Source organism: Mesocricetus auratus, unplaced genomic scaffold (assembly GCF_017639785.1).
Source record: "Mesocricetus auratus isolate SY011 unplaced genomic scaffold, BCM_Maur_2.0 Super-Scaffold_100011, whole genome shotgun sequence".
Taxonomy (NCBI): domain Eukaryota; kingdom Metazoa; phylum Chordata; class Mammalia; order Rodentia; family Cricetidae; genus Mesocricetus; species Mesocricetus auratus.
Window position 1 is genome coordinate 58,914,713 of NW_024429195.1, and position 27,964 is coordinate 58,942,676.

General features: G+C 43.3%; 1 long non-coding RNA gene across 1 annotated transcript; it reads left to right on the plus strand.

Annotated features, from left to right (window-relative positions):
• Positions 1-15,427: 15,427 nt before the first annotated feature.
• Positions 15,428-27,897, plus strand: LOC110340529. The gene is made up of 4 exons (XR_002382326.2): positions 15,428-15,926; positions 16,256-16,774; positions 18,422-18,494; positions 27,433-27,897. It is a non-coding gene; the product is annotated as an uncharacterized LOC110340529 (long non-coding RNA).
• Positions 27,898-27,964: the final 67 nt, after the last annotated feature.

Here is a 27,964-nt window from a genome sequence, read left to right on the forward strand (position 1 = left end):
CCCGCGGGTCCTCCGCTGGCCTCGCCCCGGCGCAGAGCTAGGCTCCCGCTGCGGGTTCCGAGTTCTAGCCGAGAGACAAAAGGCCGGAATCCCGCCTCTTCCTGCGGCTTCCCGCGCACCGGCGTCTCCCTCCATCTCCTCCCCATCCCCAGTCGTTCCTACCCTCGGCGTCCGGGGCTTCCTGAGCACTCAGAACTGGCCCGGAGCCACCGAGATGGGGTGTCGCCCCACTGGGTTCCCGCCACCCTCTACGAAGCAATCGCCACATGATGGACTCCTGGGGTGCAGGACTCCCCGGTGCAGGATAGGCTCAGGTCAGAGTTCCAGCTTCTGGAATCCACAGCTTTCCTGTCGTGAAAGAGCAGCATTCCTCATCTAGACTAAACAAATGACGTTATGAAAACACCTCATTCCCCAAGTGTTTTGCGCTCCCCACCACTCGTGGCGGAGGGGAAGAAACCCACAACCCACACAGAAACCCTGGCGCCACAGGGCTTCGGGTTCGGTTTGCCGTTGTCAGAAAAGCCTAAGGAGGCCGCTGCCAGCGATGACAGCAGAAAGAATCTAAAATCTGGTCTTAAGGATGATGTATTGTTTTAGACAGAAAGGAAAATAATGCCATCTCTATCTGGTTTGCATTTCTCTGCCATCAATAGTGGATTGGCCTAAGAATTAGTATTTGAAGTTTGGTGACCTCCAATAGGCAGTGATCAAAACTGCTCCCTCCAGTCGCAAATCAATCAATCACCCCTTCCATCCAGGGGCGACAACATGTCACTAACAGGCTAGCTAATTCTTTGGTGGGGGTTAAGGGGGCGTGGTAGGCTTCCTTTACCTGTTAGATGCAGGGAGAAGCCAGGACCCTCATGTTGCTACAAAAAAAAAAAGGCCCGCACTTACATGGCCAAAGGCCCTGTTTGAGGGAGGGCAGGGTTGAGGAACGCCCCTCTGGGGTGTAAGTCTGTGTGACAAAGTGCAGATCTAGCTTATGATACTGGTTTATCCTGTATGCTGGGCCCAATCCAGAATAAACTCATAACTGCAGTCAGATTCTCTCTGTCCCCCAAGTGCTGTACAAAAACACTGCACGTAGTGATAGACATTGCAGCAGGAGTTGGAAAGTGTGGGTGCCTGCTGTGAGCTTCTCTAAATATGGCAGTTCCTGCGTCCATGTTTGCTTTACCTCCGCAGCTTTACTGTTCTTACAGGAGTAGCTTGCGCTTTTGTTTTCACTGATCGAAGCTGGGATCGTTTCCTTATGTGAACATTTGTTTTTCAGCAAACGATTGTTCTTTTCCCGGTACACCAGAGGTCATCTAGAGTCTCTCTGTGGGGAGGGGCCTCAGGACCTGACCTGTTGCCTTTCTGTTGTCAAACTATTTGATGAATGAAAAATAAGAAAAAAAGAAAGAAAAAAGAAGAAAAGGATATGGCTGCTCCTAGATGTGGTGGACGAGAAAGTTTATTATAGATAGGTGGGAGAGCATAGACAGAGGCAGAGAATCTGGGAGAGTCCTGAGTGGACATGACCAGATTGGATGGAGCTGGGGGGTGGAGGGGTGGGGTGGGACACACACACACACACACACACACACACAACGACAAGGTACACAGCAAGGAAACACAGGTACAAACGGGGTAGGTAACCAAAACATCTGGATTCTTTGGTTAGAGCCTTTGGGTTAGGAGAGCCCAGCTGGAGAGTTCAGAGCAGCTGGTGTGATATGCCAGCCATACCCTGTAACAGGTAGGGACTGAGGGATGCTGGGAGAACCTTGTGGCCAGGTCTGCTTGGATATATTAAATAGGCACCTCAGACATTTGTCGCGAGTTTGAAACTTAACATCTGTCCCTATAGCCTGAGATCAAAACTTGCCTTGTGAAGCAAAGCTACTTATGAAAGTCAGTGGTGTCTGAATGAAAATGGCCCCACAGGCTCATAGGGAGTGGCATTATTGGGGGTGTGGCCTTGTTGGAATAGGTGTGGCTTTGTTAATGGAGGTGTGTTACTGGGGGCTTAGTCCACTATCATCATGGCAGACACACATGGCGCTGGAGAAATAGCTGAGAGCTACACCTTATCTATAAGCACAGAGAGAGGGACACTGGGTCTGGCTTGGGCCTTTGAAACTTAAAGCCCACCTCCAGTAGCATACTTCCTCCAGCAAGGCCACACCTCCTAAGCCTTCTCAAACAGTGCCTGTTGCTGATAGCTCAGCATTCAAATACATGAGCCCATGAAGACTACTCTTATTCAAACCACGAAATCTGTAAACTAACACTGGGCATCTTGTAGGAGAACAAATCAACATGGTGCATGTAAAATGCCAAGCATAGCACTTGGCCCATGGTATACTCGCCAAATGATTGTTACATTAGGAATAGATATCATAAAATCGTCTTCTAATTTTTTTTTTTTGAGAAACAGAGGCTGTCCTTTGCTAGCCGGTCATGATGCGCTCTTAAAGGTTTTGTAGTAGAAATGTACTAAGTGTTCTCTCAAACAAATAAGACACTTGAGTAGAAAGAAATCTGTGTGCCTTGAGAAGACATAGTTGGAAAAATTTGCCCTTGTGGACAAGAATGAGCCCTATTTACTGCCTATTTACTGTCCTTGTCTGTTTGACCCCTTCAACCTTGAAGGCAAAAATGGAGAGTTAAAAAAAAAACACATCTGGAAGGAGGTTTCGTTTTCCCACACAAGATACACAGCACCATTGTCACAGAACCTTCATTATCTGGAACCAATTTCCAGTCAGCATTCCCTGCCAAGATCAGGGTCCTGAGGCAACTTGAAGCAAGGTTGCACTTCTCTCTAACCGTGCGCTTGGAGCTCAGGGTTTTCAAATAGTTCTGTTGTTCTCGTCACTTGTCACCTTCTCTCAAAACTGTCAGTCAGATGGCTGTGAGCGGAAGCCAAGGCCTCTTTATTTTAAGGCCAAGTGTTCTTTCCTAGAAGTCAGGTAGGCTAGGTGGAAAGGAATGTCTTTTAGTGCATGCTAATCAAAGAGGCAAAGTTCTCATTTTGCTAATGGACAACACAGAAACAAAACAAAAAACAGCTGCTCTACGACTTAGCCGGGGGTTTAGTAGCAACGGTGGGTATTTACTATGTTCGTGCCTGCCAGTGATGCCCTCTAAGGCATTTTAAGGGAACAAGTTTCATATGTTTAAGTTCTGAGATCGGAGAATCTCTCTCATTCAAGGTTCTTGTCAAAGCTGTGTGGTTTGAAATCTTCCACAGACTATGCCGTTTCCAAGTGCATGGTTCTTTTGCTAGCCCCCTCTCATCGGTGGGTACTAATTTCCTTCATGCTATTATCTTTTGTTACCATGCTGTTTGTGCCTTCTCTTAGACACGGGCTCCTGAGCTTTTCTAGCTCTATGCATGCATTTTTTTTATTACAGTTGAGGTCTCGCTTCACCGTGTGAGAAGGCGACTCATTTCATATGTGTCATCGTAACCCCTCGAATGCCGTGTCACCGTTCTCTATTGTTTTCAGTCAGCATCATCAGCTTCTTCATTGACATTCACAGTCGCCAGAAGACATTACCTCAGCCTTCATCAGCTTTGTCTCAGAATGTCTGTCTACGTTTTCTCTAGAGTGTATATTTACCATCCCTGGTCTTGGGATCATGCATTGCTTTCCCGCTTCACAAATCCTGCTTTGGCTGTGTGAGTATTCATTGTTTCGTTATTCTCTGGTTTGGTTTTGAGCCATGTCTTGTTACAGTATACTGGCTGGTGGCAAGTTCCTGGGCTTTAGGAGCCTTTCTGTCTTGATCTCACAAATACCGGGACTACAAGTGTCTACCATCTTGTCTGGCTTATTTTGCATTCTTTAATCCTGTCTCCTTGGTTTTCAACTTCTGTTTCTAGGTCATCTTTTCCTTTCAGATGACAAAAATGCTATCTTACAGACTTAAAAACAAAACAAAACAAACAAACAAACAAAAAAACAATAGAAGTGTCCTCAATCCTGAGTTCAACTCCCAGCAACCATATGATGGTTCACAACCATCTGTAATGGGACCTGATTCCTTGTGGCTTGAGGACAGAGCATTCATATACATAAAACACATGAATAAACAAATCTTGAAAAAAAAAACCAAGAAGTGTCCTTGTATGTTTTAGTTGAAAAAAAGAAAAGGATAAAAGCACATTAATACAGGAGTTAGTGCTTCAGGGTGGTGCTTAATAATGCTGGCCTCACTTAGTGAATGACCATGTCCTAACCCTTACTGGAGCAGAGATTAGCGTCCATGTTAGGAACACACACGGATGAGTTAGGGAGGATTCACACAATGAGGAGAAGTTGTTGAGGCCCCTGGCCAACAAAAACAAGACTGAGCTCGAATGACCCTCTGGTCCTGTCAGGTAAAATGATTTCAGCCCTGGCTAACACTTCAACAGCCTTGGGAGAGACCCTAGAACCCCTGTCGTGGTTGTCAAAGAGATCCCAGTTACCAAACCATTGAGGTTTTCTTGCCTTCCTCTACAAGATTCTTTCACTCTTGAACAACACTAAATAAATACACAATTTTATACATATATGTACAATCTTCTGAAGTTTCACACAAATGTTAACATCCATCTTTAAGTACTGGTCTAACGAGACATGAGAATAAATTCAACCACTGGGAAGCGTATGCCTTCCCATTAAAGTTTTGTGTTGTGAGAGACAGAGAACATTAGACAATATGGTAAGTAATTATTATCTTACTTGTTACTAGAAACACCAGCAATATTTTAATTATTTTATATTACTTATTTATGAGTGTGTGGGCTGCATGCATGTCTGCGTACCCCGTGCATGCTTGGTGCCCAAAGAGACCAGAAGCGGGCTTTGGATCCTCTGGAATTAGAGTTACACAGATGTTTGTGAACCACTACGTGGGTTCTAGAAATCGAACCTTGATCCTCTGGAAGAGCAGCCGGTGCTTTTAACTGCCAAGTCATCTCTCTAGTCCCAAATAACCAGATATTGTGAGGAAAATAAAACTTTTTATTTTCCTTTATATTACATTTTTGTTTGTTCTAAGGTTAAATAAAAACGTACATATTTATCTACAAAATTTTAAGAAACAAATTTAGGTCGGGCGTTGGTGGCGCACGCCTTTAATCCCAGCACTTGGGAGGCAGAGGCAGGCAGATCTCTGTGAGTTCGAGGCCAGCCTGGTCTACAAAGTGAGTTCCAGGATAGCCTCCAAAGCCACCGAGAAACCCTGTCTCGAAAAAAAAAAAAGAAACAAATTTAGAATGTGCAATAGGACTTATCACACATAAAAAGTATTTTTCCCCATTCAGGAAAATACTAGAAAAATCACTGCAATTTCAGATTTTAAAGATAATTTATAAGTGTATGTTTCATTTTAAATGCGTAATGAGACTTCCATATGTCTTGGCCACTGAAACAAACCTCTGGAGAAAAATCTCATAAAAATGTCCACTTAGAGCTGCCCACGTGTGCACGTGCGTGTGTGTGTGTGTGTGTGTGTGTGTGTGTTTGTGTAGGAAAGTTGACTCAACATTAGAAACAATAATGAATCGTGTAATTGACACTTAATTGCGTATGACATATGCCTGCAAGGATATGGTAAGAGTCATTTGTAAAACGAATCCTTTCTTGTAAAAGAAAATGAAATCTGTCATATCTCTGTAGCTCTCATATCATAAAAGAAGTGTTGAGCTACAGGGGAAAAATTAATGTTTAAAAAAACAATAATCTCCTATAAATCATATATAATTATATGCTTAAAAAAACCTGTAGGCTTAGGTTTTACTTTAAATGTTATTGGACCACAGTGTTCCAAAGACTGTAGGGCAGTGATTCTCACCTTCCCAATGCTGTGACCCCCTCAACCATAAAATTATTTCATTGCTACTTCTTAAGTATAATTTTGCTACTGTTATGAATCAGAATATAAGTATCTGACATGCAGGATATCTGTTATTCGACCCTGTGAAAGAGTTGTCTGACCCCAAAGGAGTCACGACCTACAGGTTTGAAAACTATTGGTATAGGAAGATGTAATTCACGGTCCCATTTCTTTATTGTATTTTAGTTTGATGGAAGGAGGGGTTGAGACAGGGTTTTTCTATGTAGCTTTGGAGACTGTTCTGGAACTTGCTCTGTAGACCAGGCTGGCCTTGAACTCACAGAGATCTGCCTGCCTTTGGCCCGAGTGCTGGGGTTAGAGGTGTGAGCTACCACCACTCAACTCCATTTCCAGTTCTTAATGGTATATGCTGGAAGATTCTGGGCTTTTCTTTCCTTGTCCTTATGTTCTGACTTCATTACTTACTTTATATCCATACTCCATCTATTAAGCTTGATGCTCTGTAGTGAGACCCACACCACAGATTCCTAAGGAAGGAGTTGGCTTTGTCTGTTCTGTGATTCTGTAGTGGGACACCTGAGGCCTAGTAGTTTATGAATGAAAAACAAAACAGGTGAATTTCTCACAGGCCTGGAGACTGGGAGTCCAAGGCAAAGGGCTCTTCTGCAGAAGTGAGAAGGACAAGAGAAGGCTGACAGAAGAAAGAGAAGAGATCCTAACCTGAGTTCATTGAAAAAATCAGGAACCTACTTGTGCAATCATTAACATACCCCCAAGATAACAGTATGAACTGTAAGAGCAAAGCCCTCAAGACAGTATCTCCCTTTAGAACTTCCTGAATCTCCAGGAGCTTCCTTAAAACATTCAACATAGCCTAAAGGTGGTGGTGCTTGCCTTTAATCCCAGCACTCGGGGGAGGCAGAGGCAGGCGGATCTCTGTGAGTTAGAGACCAGCCTGGTCTACAAAACCAAGTTTCAGGACAGGCTCCAAAGCCACAGAGAAATCCTATCTCAGAAACAAACAAACAAACAAACACACAAAAAACCCAAAAACATTCAACACAACTGGATGGGTCTCAAAGCCTCTGTGAGAGGGAGTTAGGCTATTTTGGAACCTTGTGTCCTACTTCAACTGTAAAATCATAAATGAGAAAAGACCAAAATCCACATCGTTGACTGTTCTTCAAGCAAACAATATTTTAATAAAATCACAATAATCATTCATTAAAATTTTTTCTTTGCCTGTCAAACATTGTAGTAATGTTTTCCTTGGTCCTTCCAACAGTCTTGTAAGTTGGTTATTATTTTACATGAGAAAGGTGAGGTATTGAATAACTTATTCAAAGTTCACATGCTAAGTAATTGGCAGAACAGAGATTTAAATCCAGTCTGGATCTAGTATCACATTCTTTCCACTCTTAAATACTTTCAACAATGGTTCTTTGATGTCATACTAGAAGAACTTTAAAAACAAAACAAAAAACCCACAAAAGTTAAGTTCTTCTTAACTTGAAGAACTTACAGAGCTCTAGCTTCTGGGGAAGATACCTTCTGGAAAATGAGACATAGAGCTTTCCATCCTACAGAGGAGACTCTATATGATGCGCTATAGCAATGAAGACTAAGAAAGCACTGGTACCATGTAGAGGTCTAGGTGGGCTTCAGACTGGGGAGCAGGTGTGGAAATGGGGCCTCTGCTGAGGAGGAGGAGGAGGATGGAAAGAAGGAAGTAAAGTCATTATAGAGGTGTCACATTCTGTCTACCTCCACTAAAGGTTGCAAGACAACAGATGAACACATACTAACACAAAAAATGCCATCATGTAACCTGGAGCAAGCCAGGTGGCCATTTGTCCCACCTCCTCTTTGGGCATAAGGAAGCTATGAATTCTTTATGTAGAGCCAGAATAAGGAGACCACCTGTGATTTTTGTCTCTGCCTCCATTTGTGGAAGACCAGGGAAGTTATTTACTTGCTTTGAGATTTCTTTAAGTAGAGTTCATTGATAAGGTCCTGCTTAGCTTTAAACTCTACAGTTCAACTAGTAGTAATAATGATAGACTATTATGGTCATGTGATTTTGGACAGGGGTGTGTGGTCACATGCATCCAAGAAGGTTTTGGGTTGTAGATCATGAGATTACCATGAACTAGGAAGCAAATACTGGGCCAGCCAGGGTGGCTCGCACCTGTAATCCCAGCACTCAGGAGGCAGAAGCATGTAGATCTGTGTGGTCAGTCTGGTCTACACAGCAAGCTCCCAGTTAGGGCTACATAGGGAGACCAAAAAAGCAATCAGTGTCCAGCCTCAGGATGATATGGCTACACATGCCTGCCTCTCATCATCTCTTATGCCATGTCCAGACAAAAGGCTTTTACTTGGCTACTGGCCATCTGCTGTCCTTGAGTGTGGCCACCACTATAAGATACTCGCTTGCCTTCTAAATGTGTAGCAGAGTAGACAGGCCTAGATGAAAATCGGTTACAGAACTTCGCTTCAAGGGAGTCTTGCAGATGTTTACCTTTCCATCTAGTCTTTGGGGGTACATAGATGTGTTTAAAGAGTGAACGGATGTTAAGGAAGCATGTGCATAATGTCTCTGTGTTACAGTTGTATACCAAAAAGGGGGAGAAACGTACATAACATAGTTTATTTTGATATGTAAGTCTTGTTTTATTTAATGATTAGGTTATATTCTGAGGTAACTGGGCAGTTTCATTGTACACATATGGTAATGCGCAAAGTAGACCAAACTGGGCTTGAACTCAAAGATCTGCCTGCCTCTGCCTCCCAAGTGCTGGGATTAAAGGTGTGCACCACCACTGCCCAGGTATTTGTTTGGATTTTTTTGAGACAGGGTCTCTTAGTAACTCTGGCTGTCCTGAAAATCACTATGTAGACCAGGGTGGCCTTGAAATCAAAGATTCACCTACCTCTGTCTCCCAAATTCAGAGATAAAAGGCATCCACTACTATGCCCAGCTTAAAGTTGCAAATTTTAAAATCGAATATTCTAACCCAATACAACCCAGAGATAAACTATTTTGATATATGCTAAGGAATGATACTAGGAAAATAGTAAGCATCTTTGTTTAATTAAGCCATTATGTTTCTGTAGGAACAGAAAACTTTGCATTTACAGGAAAAACAAAGCAAAACAAATAAACAAAAAGACAAAAACCTGACAGTTCTTAACATACAATTGAATCTGAGCAGATATGTCAGGAAGCAGTGATTGACACTGCATGACACAACAACATATGCAGTGCATGCTGGGTACTCAGAACCAAAGCTATAATGAAGTGGCGTAATACAACATGAACACCTCAAATCCATTATGCGTTTACTTTGAGTTAATTTTGTATTGCTATGTCATTGATTTCTTATTGCATTTAGAAACCTTCTCTCGTCCAATTTCTCATAACCCCCACATTAAATCATGTTACCCCATGTGGGGTTTTGACCTGCAATTCTAATGCCTGGAGCTGTATTCTGATCCATAGAGCAAAAGTGGAGTACTCAGAGGCATTGCTTTAGTGACTGTCTTAGCTATGGTTTCTAGTGCTGTGAAGAGACACCATGACCAAGGCAACTCATATAAAATTGAGATGTCTTGCTTACAGTTCAGAGGTTTAGTCCATTATCATCATGGCGGGAAGCATGGCAGCATGCAGCAGACATGGTACTGGAGAAGGAGCTGAGAGTTTCCTGTCTTGATCAAAGGCAACAGGAAGTGGTCTGTGTCACTGGGTGAGGCTTGAGCGTATAAGTGACTCCCCCCAAAGCCTGCCTCCACAATGATACACTTCTTTCAACATGACCACACCTCCTAATAGTGCCACTCCCTTTGGGGGCCATTTTTTTCAAACCACCATAGTAATGGAATAAAATTAACCCTCAAAGGCTTTGCTAACCCCAATTAAGCTTAAATGAACCAGTCTTGAAAGTAGCAAATCATTTCCGAATACCAAGTTCACATCTCAGGAAGAGGAGGCTCAAAAATATTGAGAGGAAAGACACAGTGATCCAGAATACATAAAAATTGACAAGGAAGATAAAGCCCATCATAATCACAAGGTAAGATTGAGTGAGTAGAAGCAGGTTGATGGTACAAGGGTGTTAATAGTGACAGACATTTTCCACTTGTTCCTGTGACAGAAAAGGTAGAGAAATGATGAAGCATGGTAAGTACATGCGTGGGAAATACACGATTATGCAAATGAAACTTCCAGAGATGGAAATTGAAAGATTAAATAAAGACATAGGAGCAGAAAGCATCCAAATGAAATGCATGGAGACATGACAGGGAAGAGAGTCAGGCCTTAGTGACCTGTGGGACAGTTTTAAATGACCTGGTAGGTATGCATAGAGTCCCTCGAACAGAAAAGAGGGTCAGGAAGAGCATTAATAAACAAAAAGGAGAAAATTTCCCAAAGGCATGAAAGCTAAATCATTGAGCTCTAAGAACAAAAACCATGAGAGGACACCAAGGAATATAAATTATTAACAATGACAGATTATTAAAAGCAGCTAAAGAGGAGCTGAGGTAATGGCTCAGTGGTTAAGAGCACCTGTTGCTCTTGAAGAGGACCCAGGTTCAGTTCCCAGCACCCACATGATGGCTCACAATCATCCCTATCTCCAGTTCCAGGGGTATCTGACGCCCTCTTCTGACACACATGGTGCACATACATGTATACAGACAAAACACTCACACATAAACACAGACACACACACACATAAAAATAAATAAATAAATCTTTTTAAAAAGCAAACAGTACTGCAGTACACACAGCTGGGTACAAGAGTAACAATGGTGTCAGACATCTTGTCCAAAACAACCTCTGGGGCTGTGGTGGCACACGCCTTTAACCCCAGCACTCCAGGAGGCAGAGGCAGGTAGACTTGTGAGTTTGAGGCCAGCCTCTTCTACAGAGTGAGTTCCAGAACAGCCAGGTCTACGCAGAGAAACCCTGTCTTGAAGACAAAAACAAACAAACAAAACAAAACAAAAAAGAAACAACGTAAGAGAGCTCATAATGGAACAATATCTTTAATGAAGGCAGGGGGAAAATGGCAACTTAGATGTCAAAAACAAGAAAAAAAATACCCTAAGAATTGAAGATGAAATAATGTTTCTTTCATTCACATGAACACTGAAATAACTCATCACTGAAGAATTGAAGTGCAAGAAATGATGAAACAGTTCCATCTCACCAGAGGAAACTGATCCTAGGAAGATACCCGGGCCCACAAATGGAGCGAAGAGCCTTGTTTATAGGAGAACATCGGGTAACTGCAAAAAGATCAGTTTCTTCCTTAAAAATCAATGGCTGTTTAACAAGAAAGCTATGAAAATGTGTACAATGTTTTGTGTAGAGAGTTTATAATAATGCAAAATGCAAATACAAAGTGAGACATACAACAATGACTTGAGGGAAGTCTGGAGGTGGGAGAAGATAGGATCTGTTAGAAGGTTTTTGTGCAACCTATGTAGTGATACATTGTCATTTGAGGGAGACTGTAGTACGTTTAGGATAAACCCCAAAGCAATCACCAGCACTGAGCAACACAAATAGTTTTAGCTAACTGGCCACCAAAAGGAGTAAAGAGATTCATAAAAGTATTCATGTAACCCAAAAGAAGGCAGAAAATAAGAAACAGGGAACAAAGACAAGATGAGTCACACCAAAAATGGATAGGGAGATGAGGCCGTAAACCATGTTGCTAGGGCACCAGCCTGAACTCTTACGCAAGTCAACAAGTTAACTTTGATCTCTCTCTGCATCAAAATTCTCTTCCAGAGTTGAAGAGCAGAGGATTAGAAACTTGAATTAACCGTGGTTACAACAGCAAAACGCTCCTGGCAACGATCCCTTTTCTGACCTAAGCATTTTACAGAAAGACACTTAGCAGGTTCAGCCAAGAGACGCACACAGAGCCCTTCCTTAATTCTGGTTGCGATAGCCTAACAGCCCAGACGGGGTTCAAAAGGGAAAGCCTTGCTCTCAGTCCTTGTGAGGTTTCAAGGGACTCTGTAGCCCCGCTGGCCACACGATTGCTTTGTGGAGCAATGGCCGCCCTTTTGCAGTCCATTGCTCGGGGGTGTCTGTCCTGTACCACCCTCACCGGAATGTGGCTTCCTCCAGCGGCTGGGTCTTACCCAATGTTGCATCTGTTTCAAAGACAGCGTTACCTCTTTCAGTCTTTCTCGTTTACCTCATTCCCATTTGCTCTTCACATCGCCTTGTGTGGTGTTGAGAGGTCAAACAAGGCCTTGTATAACACATGCTAGGCAAGCGCTACAAATGGTGGGGCTGGAGCCCGGTCCCGTCTTAGCATCCTTATTCAAGACCTGCCGCTGCCGCTGCCCCTGCCCCTGCCCCTGCCGTCTGATCCCAGATTTCCATCGCAGTTCGAAACTACAGTGTGTAGCATGACTGGATGGCAGGGGTGGAGGCAAAGATAGTCTGAGTGTGTTTATTGCCTGCATGGATTGTAACAGTTGTCTTCCGTCTCCAAGTCTTTTAGCTACCATCGCTGTTTAGGAAAACTGGTGGACTTCATTAGGTTGATTGCGTAAATCAGCAGAGGGAAAAACTTGAAAAACGGGAAAGTTGGGAAACCATGGAGGAAAGTACTAGGGCTGAGAGAATAATGGGCCCAAGGGGAGCTGAGGCACCATAAATAAGGACCAGGCAGCTGGGATGTGAGCGAAGGCTGGAATGTGGGCAGGGCCCAGATTATACGATGTTTAGGGAAAACACTGGGAAAATTACAGGGCTTGTGGGATTTTCAGTGTGAGGGAAAAGAATGTGGACAGCTAATGTGTCTGGAGGCCACTCAGACCCCTTTGATAGTCCTTGAGAGGCGCCAGGAAGGATAGAAATTACCTCAGTAGAATTTTGGTTGCTGTATTTGCCAGAGTAGGGAGCACAGACTATTCCTCAGGGGCACTGGCGTGAGCAACAACTGGCGTGTTTGGTGGCCAATGTCCATTCCTCTTCCCTCTGTAAGACACTGCCACCTCCTCTAGGGACCGACCCATTTGCCCTGGCTTCTCCTGGCAGCTGATTCAGTTACCGTGATGAGCGTACGACTTAGGCCTGCGCAGTCAGAGAACCACATTGCACCGGCTCGGAGTCTCTGAGAAGTGCGTGTGTGATTTATTTTGAGTCATACTCAAAGCACTTGAGAAAGAGATTCTGCTGACCTCACAATTAGACCATGGTAACGAACACAAAGGAAGGTAGGTAGTGCAGAAGTCGGAGGAACCAGGTCTCTCGGTGGTGACTGTATACCAGCCTGCCCTGCAGCTGGCCCTTGGCTTCTAAACTAGATGAGTCAACCACCCCCCTCACCATTGGCTTATGTGATATGAGCAGGGTGAGCCACTTGGATGCAAAGAAGTCTAAAGTATATAGCATTTGCCTTATATTTGTGTCACCTATGACAATGACACTCCCCATAATAATTAGTTACATCTCATGAGGGCAGGGGCTGTGCCTTTCTGTGGTCTCTACTCTATCCCCCAACACTTAGTATGATATCTGGACCGTTGCATGTAAGCTATTAAATGCATCCTAATCAGTTCATGGCTAGAAGGTGCCTGGAAGGTTCTTCAAGGTAAATAAAAAAAAAAGCTCCTAAAAGCTCTGTGAGAGAGAGCAGGTGATATCTCAGCCAGGGACAGCTGTCCTTTGCCATCCCAAGGACTCAGGGATCTTTCCCAACATAGAAGAAAGGTTTATTTTGGCACACAGTTGGAGAATACAGTCTGTCAGGGTGGGAAAGTCATGGCTATGGGAGCTTGGGGCGACTGGTCACACTGTGTTCACAGTTAGGTAGAAGGAAACTCTGCTGGTGTTCAGCTCCCCAGTGTGCATAATCCCTCACAGACATGCCAAGAGATTTGTCTCCAAGACAATTCTGGAGTCTGTCAAGTGGACAACCAATACAAGCCACGACAGACTTTTGTGGCAGATTATTATTTTAAGGTGTGTGGCTTTTGTTTATGCAGCATTTGTTTAACTCTGTGAAGCTGTGATTCTTTGCCTGTCTAAAACACCTGATGGTCTAATAAAGAGCTGAACGGCCAATAGCAAGGCAGGAGCAAGGGCGGGCGGGGCTGGCAGGCAGAGAGGATAAATAGAAAGGAGAAACGAGGAAGAGGAGCAGCAAGGGAACAAGGAGAGGAGGACAGCAGGGGCCGACCACCCAGCCACTCACAGAGTAAGAAGGAAAGTGAGATTTACAGAAGCAAGAAAGATAAAAGCCCAGAGGGAAAAGGTAGATGGGTCAATTTTAAGATAAAAGCTGGCTAGAAACAAGCTGAGCTAAGACCGGGCACTCATAACTAAGACTAAGCCTCTGTGTGTGATTTACTTGGGATCAGGGTGGTGGCCCCACAAAAGAGCCAAAAAGTGAAAAGAGTAAAACTTTGTACAACAGACGTTAAGGGCGCTTAACCTACTGTTACAGAGACCATACACTTAAAGTATCTGGAGAAACAATGGTGGGGTTTGCAGTGCCTGGGGAGTGGGTTCCTGAGGCCAGCAAAGCAGTCCTCTTCTCTAAGCAGCGGAGCCCAAACCAAAGCAGAGCCCGAGGGGAAAAGGCCAAGAGGGAATAAAACAGGGCTCCCAGCTTGTGATTTCCTCTCTCACCTGTTTAGCTGTCCCACCTTCTGGTCCTTTCTATCAAGACGAAGCAATTGGCTGAGTTCACATAGTTGAGCATGTGGTGCACAGATAGCTCACATTTTGCAGGTCGATTTTTATCAAGTGATGAATGCATGGTCCTGTTGTAAGCTGTGGTTAGTTACCTAGTGTACTGAGCTTAGTAAGCAATTCCTCTAAACTCTAATTTGTTTTCTTATCTTCTCTGCCTCCTATTCTCCCGACTGATGAGACTAAGTGGATAGGATAAGATGGGTACATCCCTTCCTATCAGGGTACCTAGACAGACCACAAATACGTAATCTGTTTGACAGCCTTCTTAAACATCGGCTAACATAATTTTAGTAGCTTTAGCTGTCAGTGTTAGTTAATGGTATCCCCACAAATCAGACACAGGAAATAGTGTTTCTTCTGGCAAATTTTGCAAATTTGCAAGGAATAACCTTAAGCAAGCTGTTTTCTCACCAACCAATATTTTGTATGTATCTATGAGGGAGGGAAATTAGCTACTCAATTATCAGGCGTGGTTTGGCTTTACTATACAAGATCCTTGAAATGTGCTATTCCAGAGACTTGACAGTGATACAATTCTCCTCTAAAGTTTACAATGTTTAGGAGTTTTTCCATCTTGACTTTCACCATGGAGATGAAGGTATAAAGGGGATGAGGTATGTAGCAATTGCTTGTCCCAGAGATGTCACTGCACTGGACCCTTCCCTGCACAATGTGTTGCCAACACTCCTGCTATCAGAAGGTGGGATTCAGGTTTTCTTCTTCTTGCATTTGACAACTGTGACCATGCTAAGTAACCCTGTGTGACCTCATAGCTTAAGTCATCAAGGTGAAGTGGCTTGTACTTAGGGCTTCAGACCCAGCCACCACGCTCGATGTGAGAACACTTACCGGGCTGTGGGTAGGCATTTCAGACCACAGCTTTGGCTGACCTCCTGGTGAGCTGTCAGAATCAATAGGGATTCGAACAAGAAAGACTTCCAGATGCTTCTAGCAGCAAAACCAAACCAGGAATGAAAGAAAGCTCAGGAGAGGTTGTCCAGCTGCTCTAAGTGCACCCCAGATTAAGAACTGTTAATTGTGGGGCTAGGTGTGTGCCAACTTGAAGAGCTAGCATCAGAGAGGAGGGAGCTTCAAATAAGAAAATGCCTCCATAAGATGGAGCTGCGGTCACACCTGTGGGGAATCTTCTAAGTTAGCGGTTGATGTGGGAGGGCCCGATGCATTGTGGGTGGTGCCATCTTGGGCCTGGTGATCCTGAATTTTATATGAAAGCCTGCTAAGCAGGAAAAAGGGAACTCCTCCCTGGTCTCTGCATCAGCTCCTGCCTTCAGGTTCCTGCACTGTTTGAGTTCCTGTCCTGACTTCCTTCCATGATGAATAGCGATGTGGAAATGTAAGCCAAACAAACCCTTTCCTTCCCAAGTTGCTTTGGTCATGGTGTTTCTTCAGAACAATAGACACCCTAAATAAGACAGAAATTGATACCAAGATAGCAGGATGTTGTCGTGACAGACCTGACTTTGGAACATTGGGCTAGAAAAGCCTTTGAGTGTTCAAAGCTTGGTGGGCTGTTGTGTGGGAGCTTGGAAGATAAGAATGTAGAGAGAAATGCAGATCCTGGAGGCCTGGCTTGGGAAGTTCCAGAGGGCAGTTTGAAAGTCACTTAAAGACCCTGTCAGGGCCCTTGGTTATTTTGAGTAAAGTTTCTTTGTCATTGGTTAGCTAGGGCTGAAGGATCGGCTGTGGTTAACAAGACACCAGAACCCCTAAAGAGAAACCCTTGCTTTACTGGGATACTTAATGCTGGTTAGCTGGAATGAGCAATGATTAAGAGACCAGCCTCAGTGAGGTGAAATCTTCTGGGAAGTGTTTCCTGAGAGCACACAGAAGCTATGTTCCTGAGGTGGTCACAGTTGTCCCTTGCACTTGTGGCTGAACTTGGTGATGTGCGAGTCATCCAGGTGGTACTGGTGTTGACGGTATCAAGGGGTCATGGAGAGCAGCTGAGGCTTGGCAACTTCGTGTCAGGGCTGGAGTCCCTGCAGAGACCCCAGGTGAAAGTGCATCCCAGTTGCAGCACAAGACCCTAGTATTTGGAAGATGCCAGGACCATGGGATAACCTCCAAGAACAGCAGCAGCAGTGGAGTGGAGTCAGCTGGAGCCCAGAGGACAAGCTGTGTGTGCTACAGCGAGTGGAGATGGAGAGGTGACCCAAGCCCTATGGAGGAGCCCAGAACACTGTGAGTGGATCCCAGACATTGGTCACTGAATTATTTACACACCAGGAATTTGATTTTCCTTTGTTCAGATTGTGTCTGTGTCCTGCCTCTTCCCTCTTGAAATAAGGGAATAAGGGAATGTTTAACTTAGTTTTTATTTTACAGGAGCCCACAGTTGAATGAATTTATAAAGAGATTTTGGATTTTTATGAGACTAGATTTTAAGGTGTTTGCATTTGTAGAGACTGTGACTTTTTAAGTTTGTAAAATGTTTTATTTTGTAACGCCAATAATAATGTATAATCGTGGGCATACAGTGAAGTGTTTGTGTCTCATGCTGACAAAGGGTCAGTTGTGCTGGCTAATTTGTCAACTTGGCACAAGCTAGATTCATCTCAGAGGAGGGAACCTCAGTTGAGAAAATACCTCCGTAATATCGACCTGCAGATAAGCCTGTAGGGCATTTTCCTCCCTAGTGACTGATGTGGAAGAGCCCAGTGCATTGTGGGTGGAGGCCTCCCCTGGGCTGGTAGTCCTGGGTTCTACAACACAGCAAGTCGAGGGGGCTGGAGATAGCTCAAAAGGTTAAAAGCACTGGCTGTGCTTCCAGAGATCTTAAATTAAATTTCCATCAACCACATGGCAGCTCACAACCATCTACAGGAGGATCTGATGCTCTCTTCTGGCATGCAGGTATACATAACAGAGCACTAATGCATAAAACAAATATAGCCTTCTTTTGTTTTGAAAGAGAGAGGGCCTGTTGAAGCCATGGGGAGCAAGTCAGAAAGCATCACCCTCCATGGCCTCTGCACCAGTCCCTGCCTCCGTTTGAGCTCCTATTCTGACTTCCTTTGATGACTAACAGTGATGTGAAAGTGTAAGCTGAATAAAACCTTTCCTCCCACAAGCTGCTGTAATTTTAAACTACGACGTTAGAACACATTATGCAGTAATAGGTTCCTGGAACAGGAATGGTATTATCTTTAGTGTCCCAAGTAGGCTTTTGTGGTCTACAGTGGTCACCAAATTATCTATTTGGGGCAGGGGGTGGGGAGGGTTTCTTTTGATCACACAGCAACAAACTATAGAAAGAGCAGTCGGATTAGGCTGTCTGCGATGCAGCATGCAGTGATCATCTTAGCTCTTAGTTCAGTTAAGCCTGTTGAGAAAACCACATGAGTCCATGATTAAAGCTATACATCCAAAAATTATGACCTAGAAAAAAACCAGCAATTACACCCCAAGTATAAAAATATGATCATATTTGACTTTAGAAATGTTTTCTGTATATAGCTGAATTTGTTGTAGGTATAATTTTTTTGTGTGTCTGCTTTATTAATGACATACCCTCAAAGCCTAGAGGAATGACTTACATGGGTGCTCAATAAAAATACATTGAATTCATGAATGAATGAATGAATAAGTGATTATTGTGATGGTTACTGTTAATTGTTAGCTCAACAAAAATCTAGAATTACTGGGGAGTTGGACCTCAGAAAATACATATGAGGGTTGTTTGGCTGTGGTAATTCAGGTGGCAAGAACCATCCACCATGGGTGGCACCATTCCTAGGCAGGGGATCCTAAACTGTGTAAGAGTAGATCAAGTGAGCTTAAGTGATAGCATGTATACATATATTCATTGCTTTCTGTTCCTGGTTACAGATGCAATGTGACCAGCTCCCTCAAGCTCCTGAGGCTGTAACATCATTGCTATGATGAACTGTAACCTGAAACTGTGAGTTGAATAAACCCTTTCTCCTGTAAGTTGCTTTTGGCAGAATACATTGCCACAGGGACAGGAAAAGAAACTAGGACAAATGGTAGCATATCTGTCAGAAAATTTATTTCTGGAGGGTATAATTATATGTGGGTTTAATTTGTTTCTCTTTTTCCTCTTAATTTCTTCATCATGATCATGTACTACTTGCATAATATACTTATAAAATACCACTGTGCTTTGTTTTAGAATAACAGCAGCCATAGAAGAGGCTCTGGGAGAATCTCTTCCTGTTGTAGGTTTTGTTTGTTTGTTTTGTTTTATGTGGAAAGAAAAACAAAGCTCAGTTTGCATGCATGTTCTGATTGATTATTCCTAATGGTGATCACCTAGCAAGCGCTATGAAGGATTTTGAAATTACACCTGGTTGATTAGTAATGTCTGCCATGGGGCAGGTATGGAGGAGAGGAAACTATACTTGGTGAAAACATGCCTTGGGCAGTTACTGCAGTCATGTATCTTTACAAAACAGTGATGTTGATTAACTTCCAGATGAATTAAAATTTCAATAGGGGTTAGCACTTGTGTGTACTTTTGTTGAACTGGTAGACATAGATGTAAATAATCCATCTTTTACAATCCAGAGCACATGGTTAAATATGAGTTTTGATACATTTAAGAATTTTACACAAGACTGTTCAAAGTGATGATGCTATCAAATGAAGAGCTGATAATTTAAAAGCATAGAGGCTAGAGAGATGTCTCATCAGTTAGGAGCAAGTATTGCTCTTAAATTTGACCTGGGTTCAAACATCCATGTTGGTTGGCTCACAACTACCTGTAACTCCCAACTCCAACACCTCTGGCCTCTGTGGATACTGCCATTCACATGCCCAAACATAGACTACATACTTGTGCATAATTATAAATAATATAATATTTCTAAAAATAAAAGCAGAGACAGTGTAAAAACCAGATGTACTGGATCATGGTTCCGAATTTCATGTGCTAAATGAAGATTTTTAGCTCATTTTTAAAAAATTTTCGAGACAGGGCTTCTCTGTATTGTCTTGGAGGCTGTTCTGAAACTCACTCTGTAGACTTGGCTAGCCTCAAACTCACAGAGATCCGCCTGCCTCTGCCTCCCAAGTGCTGGGATTAAAGGCGTGCACCACCAATGCCCGGCTTTTATCTCATTTTTTAAGGAAGCAAAACTTCAAGGTTTGCTGATGTCCACCTCCTCCAACCAAGGATGCCTAGTTCTTGGGCTTGAGATAGTAGTCAGTCTTGACCCAACTGAGAGTTGGGTGTTCACGGGCTGCAATGTGATTGGCAGTATAGTTTGACTTGTCTCTGCATTGCTGTTGCTATATGACTGTTAGGTCACATAACAAAGCAAAATTAAGGGGCAGAAGAAGTAAAGTTGCCAGTCATTTAACATTAAATGTAGGGAAAGGCCGGGTGGTGGTGGCACACGCCTTTAATCTCAGCACTCCAGAGGCAGAGGCAGGTGGATCTCTGTGAGTTCGAGACCAGTCTGGTCTACAATAGCTAGTTCCAGGACAGCCTCCAAAGTCACAGAGAAACCCTGCCTCAAAAAACAAAAAAAAAAAAAAAAAAAAAAAAAAAAATGGGGAAAGAACCTTGAGTTTCCGCTAAAATCATAAGTAGAAGAGAAGGCAAAACAAAGTGACGAAAACCAGACAGATGACTTTTTTTTTTCCAAGTGGAAAAGAGAATCAGGAGACAGCCATCTGGTAGCCTGAGCAGTGTGCTTGAAGGCAGATGAGGGGAGCCACGAGCTAGGAACTAGAGAGGCTGCAAAAGAACCCCAGAACCAGGGAAAGGAGCATTGCCGACTCCCGCATTGATATTAGTCCTCTGGGATCCATGTCAGATTCCTAACCCACAGAACTATGTAATAATAGATTTGTGTTGTTTAAACCGCTGAGTAGCTGATTACAGCTGAAATAGAAAACCAGTCTCTGAAATATGCTTGTTTTACTTTAAAAAGGAAACGACTGCTTCCCAGCCCTTCCAGCTGTTAATCATCTGTCTTTTGTGGCTCTTACAGTTCCTCTCTGGTTTGTTCTGAAAGTTTCAGGATCAAGTCTCTCAACCTTGGCAGCTGTGGGAAGTGATGTGAGGGGGAAAAGAGCCATGTTCAGCCCTGCTGATCAATGGGTTTTACTCTCCTTCCCTCTCCAATAATTTGTGTCTGTCCAATAAGACCACAAGTCACTGCGGTTGAGTGCGGCATAATGATGGGGGGTATGTTCTGGAAATGAGACGTTACTTAGTTGTGTCATTGTGTGAACAAGAGAGCATGCCTATCCTAATCATGGGGCTAAAATGTCATAAGTGCTGTACTCCTGGGGTCCCGCCATTGTGTGTGATGCTGACCTAAATGTTGTTGTTTGGTGGGTGGCAGGGGCATCATGTTGACCTGCTGACCCTTCTTACTAGCTCATGTGGTTGGTTCTTTTTTTTATTTTATTTATTTATTTATTTATTTATTTTTTAATTTTCCAGTTTAAATTTAGATAAGAAACAAGGTTGCTTCACAAGTCAGTTCCAGGTCCCTCTCCCATTCCCTCCCTTCCTCCCGAGCCCTCCCCCCATGTGGTTGGTTCTTAAAGGTGCAGTAGTCCTAGTATTTAATGACAGTCAATGCAATGTTTATAGGATTGCTTCATTTTTTGATCATGTTCTATTATTTATTTACTTACTTTCTTCCATAATTGTTAAGGAAGACCTTGAACTCCTGATCCTTCTCCCTTCTCCTCCCAAGTGCTGGGATCCCAAACTATGTGATGTCATACTTTAAGTTTTAGGTGTACATGAGAAACTTTTGAAAACAACTGTCTAGGCTAAGCCTCATACAAGCTGAGTCTGGATTTTTGGAGTGAATTTAGCACTAGCTCCTTCCCCACACTTGCCCCTGTTTTTTCAAGACAGGGTTTCTCTGTGTAGCCTTGGCTGGTGGGGAACTTGCTTTGTAAGTCAGGCTGTTCTCAGATTCATAGAGATCTGCCTGCCTCTGCCTCCCAAGTGCTGGGAGTAAAGGAGGCCTGTGCCACACCATCTGACTATGAAAATTTCTGATCTAGAATTGCAGACTAAAGTTTGGGCAGATATCTTCCTAGGTTTTAACAGGTTTTGTTTCTGAAGATACATTTCAGTTTATATACATGTATACAATTTGTTTATGTAAAACTGTCTTGTTTTGGAATTTGCCAGAAAGTAAGTTCTTCATGTCTTTGAGCTTAATGACATTTGGTTTCTCTTTTTTTTTTTTTTTTTTTGGTTTTTCGAGACAGGGTTTCTCTGTGGCTTTGGAGGCTGTCCTGGAACTCACTTTGTAGACCAGGCTGGCCTCGAACTCACAGAGATCCGCCTGCCTCTGCCTCCCGAGTGCTGGGATTAAAGGCGTGTGCCACCAACGCCCGGCCATTTGGTTTCTCTTAAACTGCAGATTTGTGTGTTTTGTGTGAGCTATCTCCTCTACTCGAAGATTTGTTTATAGTGAGTTTCTTGGGTCTCCTGGGGGTATTTATGACTTTTTTCTTTATTTTTTCAATCATGACATGTACATTGGCTCTGCTTTGTCTATATTATTAGTGCACATTTAAAGACTATCTTCAGAGTCTATTTCTGTTGAGCCAGCCATATTATATTGATACCAAGATCAAAACCTCAGAAACAGGAAAAGGTTTTAAACTGTGCTGTAAATAAAGGAAATCCCCACAAAGATGACTCCAGCCTCGGGGCCTTGGTTCTTTCAGCAGGTCTGGAAAATTCCTGTCTCCTGGGGCTAAGCAGGAAATCTAAGAAAATGAAACGGACCAATGTGTTTAAAGTGGGGCCAGAGAGAAGCCAAGGTAGACAGTTTGTTAGACAGTCCACTTTTAAAAGAAGTCCATGCAGAACCTGTATTTCGTCATTCAAACCAAGCATGTTTGGGCTTGGGACTTTGCCCACTGACGTCCAATTTGCACTTTTTTAACCACAGACAATGATGGATGGGTGGGGTTAGCATCCTCCAGGCATTCTCCTTGGACTCCAGCCTTGATCAGAATGACAGCAGATGGTGTAATCTTGCTTTTTTTCCCTTAAGAATTAAGGTGATCTGGGGCTCCTTGACAACAGTCATGAAAAATAAAGATTAGTTTATGTGATTATTTATCGTGCTCTACTTACATGATCATGTAATTCATCCACAATTTATGAAGTTTAGCTCTCTGTGTTAGTTGATGTAATTGTCTGAATGTAATTGTGTGTTCTGCATAGCTATTATTTATTAGTTGATATGGAATTAGGGATAAGCCTAATCCATGGCATCATTAGAATGTAGACCCATTAAGGAAAAGTGTGGAAGTCAAAAAAGGACTCTCTGGCCTGGGTGGGACCTACCATTGCATTTGGGTCAGGTCAATCACCTGCCTAAAGAAACACCCCAGGAAGGTGGATTCACCTCAACTCATGCTAAAGAGGCAGGAATCAATCCTTTAATGAGACACTAATTTTCTCACCCCGAATTTTTGTTTTTTTTTTTTCAAGACAGTGTTTCTCTGCATCTTTGAAGCCTGTCCTGGCACTCATGCTGCAGATCAGGCTGGCCTTGAACTTCCTTAGATCCATCTACCTCTGCCTCCCAAGTGCTAGGATTAAAGATGTGTGTCACCACCCCACCTGGCCTCTCACCCCAAATTCTTACCCCTGAGCACAGTCCCTCGGAGCCCCCATGAGTGCAGCAGGATCTCCCCACCTTTCTGAGGCCACCAGAAAAGTGACACTCTGCTTTTTTCTGTCCCTTTCTTTTGGATGCTGGCCAGATCCAAGTATGCTTCTGCTGGTGTTTTGGGCTTCATGACTCTCAAGTTCTCACCACCACCACGTGTCTACCTGTCCCCTGGGTCAGACCTCTGGACCAGCTTAAATGGCATAGCTCTCCCCCCTCCCCTTTTCCGTTTTCTTCCTCTTGGAAGCTACCAAAGTGGACAGTTTGCCTGCCCTGGGAGTTTTTCTTTTAAACTCTAATAACTGTGTTCTTGAGCTTCTCTTTGAGTCCATCCTAAAATTGTTTTATTAGTGAGACCAAGAAGCCCAAGAGAGGAGGGAATCCAGTTTTTCTGGTGTTATCTTGTAAGATCTCATGGCATTGTGGCAACAGTAAGTTTTGAGGAGGAGCAACTGGGGAAGGAATAGGCTCACATGTGGCCGATAGAGGCACATGACAGAGCATGCTTTGCAATGCAGTCACTTGAGAAATTAATGCTAAGGACTGCAATGTCCAGGGCAAGCCTGGCTTACACTGCAGATCCAGCCCAGTCTGGGCTGTAAGGGAGATTTTAAGAACATAAAACAGTAAAAAGACAGTGGTGACATTACTATTTGCTTCAAAGAGGTTTTAAAATGGACCTTCTCCCTCTTTTTTATTCTTTAGCTGTCAAACTAGACATATGCATTCTTTTTCCCCTTGCCTCATTATCTGCCCAAATCCACTGCTTCTCTGAAATTCTTCTCCCTTTTGGCTCTGCTCTCTTTGGGGCTAGTGCTTTGGATGATGCATTAAGGATACACACTGACTGTACTTGATCAGGCTGGAGTGTTTATATGAGTTACTTGCCACCCAAATTAATTAGAAGTCTACAAATCTTTTTTTCTACCCACTGACTTGCAAAATGCCATTTCTCATAAACATAACTGCTCCCTTTCTTTTGGCTTAACCTGGTGGCCAGGTTCCTGAGTGTGTTAGTGGTAAGCTTCTAATTCCATATCATACACTCGATACTCAGAAAAACCAGTTTGGTTTTCCCTTTTGTTATAAACAAGGAAGCAGCTTCCAAAAGTGAAGTGGTATTGATAACCTTAGTTTCTACTGCATAACTGGCAAGGATTAAGGCTACAGCTGGGAGAGTCCTGCTTACAACCTGGGCCAGGGACTTGGTGGCATAGGTCATAACAGCTGGCCAGTGGAAGTGTTAGCCCCCAATTCATGAGTCTCAATGAGTTGCTCCTAACAAAACTTGCTGTGGAGGCCCTAACAGAGCTTTAAAGGTAGTTCTCTGATCACTGCTTTTAACAACAACACTAGGCAGGATGGGGATTATCACCTTAGCTTAGACATTATTAAACCAGATTTCCAAACTAGAAATCATAGGTCGATTACTACATGCCAAAGTTCTCTACCACTTAAGACCTTTTAGATGTTAGAAAGCCGCAGACAATTTCATTTTTATTTTATGTGTACGGTTGTTTTGCCTGCATGTGTGTCTGTGTAGTTTGTCTGTGCCTGGTGCCCACAGAGACTAGGGGAGGGCACTGGACCCCCTGCAGCTGGAGTTATGGAACATCTTAAGCTAGCATGTGGGCACCGAGAGCTGAACTGGGTCCCCTGAAAGCTCCCAGTGCTTTTAACTGCTGAGACATTTTCCAAGCCCTAATTTTATTTCTTAAGACTTCTGTTATCTTTAAAAATAAGAAATGCCCCAAAGCGTCACATACACTTTAAATGTTTACAGTAAAAAAAAACAACAACACTGTAGATTGGACTTTGAATATTCCCTACAAGTACAAGTGGGCCATGCCTAGTCACTAATTTGTGACACAGCCGGCAGAGGGAGGAACCTTTAGATCGGTGGCCCCCAACATTCCTAATGCTGCGACCCTTTAATACAGTTCCTCATGCTGTGGTGACCCCCACCCATAAAATTATATTCATTGCTGCTTCATAACTGTAATTTTGCTACTGTTAAGACTCGTAATATAAATATCTCTTGTTTTCTGATGGTCTTAGACAACATCTGTGAAAGGATCATTCATCTCCCAAAGGAGTCACACCCCACAGGTTGTGAGCCACTGCTTCAGAGCGTGGGACCTATTGGAAGGAAGGTAGAATTTTGAGGACATGCCCTTGACAGAGAGCTAGGGACACTGGCCACTTCTCTTCCTGGTTGGCCCAAGATGAGCATCTCTGTTTTACCACATGCTAGTGCTATGGTAGACCACCTTATCACAGGCCCAACGCAAAGTGTCAGTTGATCATGGGCTGAAACCTCTGAGAGCCTGAGCTGAAATAACCCTGATTGTCTCAGTGATGTCATAGGTGACTAACACAAAACATCTCTGTAAACAATGGCTCTTAGCCTCAAAGATGTCAAGTATAAACCTACATTTTACATACTTTAGTCACTATGAAGCCCAGGACAAACTGTCATGTGGACAGTGTAGAGAAAGGTGGTCAAAGAAGGAAGTGGAGAGAGACACAGACACGCTGATAGAGACATAGCATTTTAATTTGATGCTATAGTATAGCGCTTGCTGAACTAAAACAAAACTCAAAGTTTCTTAGTTGATTCCAAGAATGCTATGTAGAAGGAGCAACTGTGGCTGGGATCGGTGACTTGGAGATGTATTTGCATAGCATGTCAATATTGTGAGCATTCTGGTTTGGGGTTACCGCACTCAGGATGGTTTTTCTAGTTCTGTCCATTTGCCTGTGAATTTTTGAATGTCATTGTTATCATTGTGTAAATATATCATACTTTCTTTATCCATTCATCAGTTGAGGGGCATCTAGGTTGTTTCCAAGATCTGGCTATTACAAATAATGTTGCTATGAACATAGATGAGCAAATGTCTTTGTGGCATGAATGTGCCTCCTTTGGGTATATGCCAAACAGCCCATTCTATATATGGAGCGATACCTTGCTCAGCCTAGACACAGGGGTGTGGGGGTGGAGAGATGCCTTGGTCCTGTCTCAACAAGATGATGGGACAGACTTAGTGGACTTCCTAGGGGAGGCCTTACCCTCTCTGAGGAGCAGATAGGAGGTGAGGGAGGAGAGGGGAGTAGGAAGAGGAGGGAGGGGAAACTGGGATTTTTTAAAATATACTAAAAAAAAAAGAGTATTGATCAGGGAATTAAGGTGAGGGTGGAGGGAATCAGCAACTGGAATTAATGACCAGATGGAGGATATGGGAAAACAGAAACAGATATTTGGTAGTTTTCTCCATTTCCTGGCACTCAGAACTTTAAACGCATGGAATACTCAGAATTCTACAAGTATACTTTGTTTGCAAGTGATGTGATTGGTGGCTTGTAGCACCTAACTAGTTTTAGGATGATTTCTGGTTTTCAGAAGAACTAGGCATGATCTTAGCGAGTTGAAAAGTTGAATTTAGACACTAATGACCAATAATGTCATCATGCATGCATTAAAAAAAATCTCTTTTAAACTACGCCACTCCTGAGACCTTCTGGGTTGGTGAATGGCATGGGAGACTGTGGAGGTGACACTCCCAGAGAGGTCCTGGAAGCTATACTGCCCTGTTGCTGTGCTTGGGCCCCTTATCGATTCCACTCAGTTCCAAGAAAGCCATTCTCTTCAGTTCTGTGTGCTGTGCTAGGTAGTGGCTGGCCATGAGGAGAGGATAATGGGAGCCCTCAACTGTTAGCTCACCTGCTCAAAGTAGCAGAGGCAACAGGACATTGATGTGGTGTCTGCCATAGCGGTTGACCTGGTGTCTGTTGTAGCGATTGACGTGGTGACTGCCGTAGCGATGGTCTCAAGCACTGAGCTTTACCACGTGGGCGCTGAAATACTGTTGGGTAGTTAGTATCAGAACAGAAAGGAGTGTAGAGATGTTTGTTGGTATCTGATAAGCGGGGGAATGTGCTGGTCTGGGGAAAAACTCCCACATGTTTGGCTTCAGATGGGAATGAAAAGCAGCTCAGGTGGAGGGAAGGAAAGTGTTTAAATTATTCTTGACTCTCTCGCCTAGTTTGGGTTCAGTGCAGACTGACCCGCCAGCAGACTTTTTTCTCAGAAGAGGAATATTACCTCAGCCCCGACATAGAAGTCAACCCCCCCTTTTCTTTTCCTTTTGTTCCCCCCCCTTTCTTTTTCCCTATGTCTTTGAAAAAGTTTTATCGAGAATTTTTATGTTCCAGGTCTTGAACTATGGAGATGAATAAAACCTAAAAGGCCTTCCTTCTCATATGTTGCAAACAAGAGACCAGGAGATAAGAAGCCAGCATGCTGAAAACAAAAGCAAGGCAATTTGATGAAGATGAAGGACAACACTGGGACTATGCATTCTTTCCCCCTTACTCAGATGATCAGTTTTATCAACCACTCATAGCAGCAACAGCTATGCTATGCTGCGATTAATGTGTACACATATAAGATGCACAGATACAGATGTACACAACTGAACACATGGACACAAATGCATGAAGGAATGTCACACATAACCAACATAGATAGAATAGAGCAGGAACTTGTTTAGACGGCCTCTTCCGAGGAAGGAGTTATTCTGAAGAAACACTGCAAAGGAACTCAGTTCTTCTTTAGGGGTGCTTGTGGTACTTTCTTTGAATGAGTCCCCCACCCAAGCAAAATGTGTCTTAACTACAGACTGGAATCCTAGTGGTAATCCAAATGTTTAGGTTCTGTGCTGTGTTCATTGAGACCTTCTGAAGA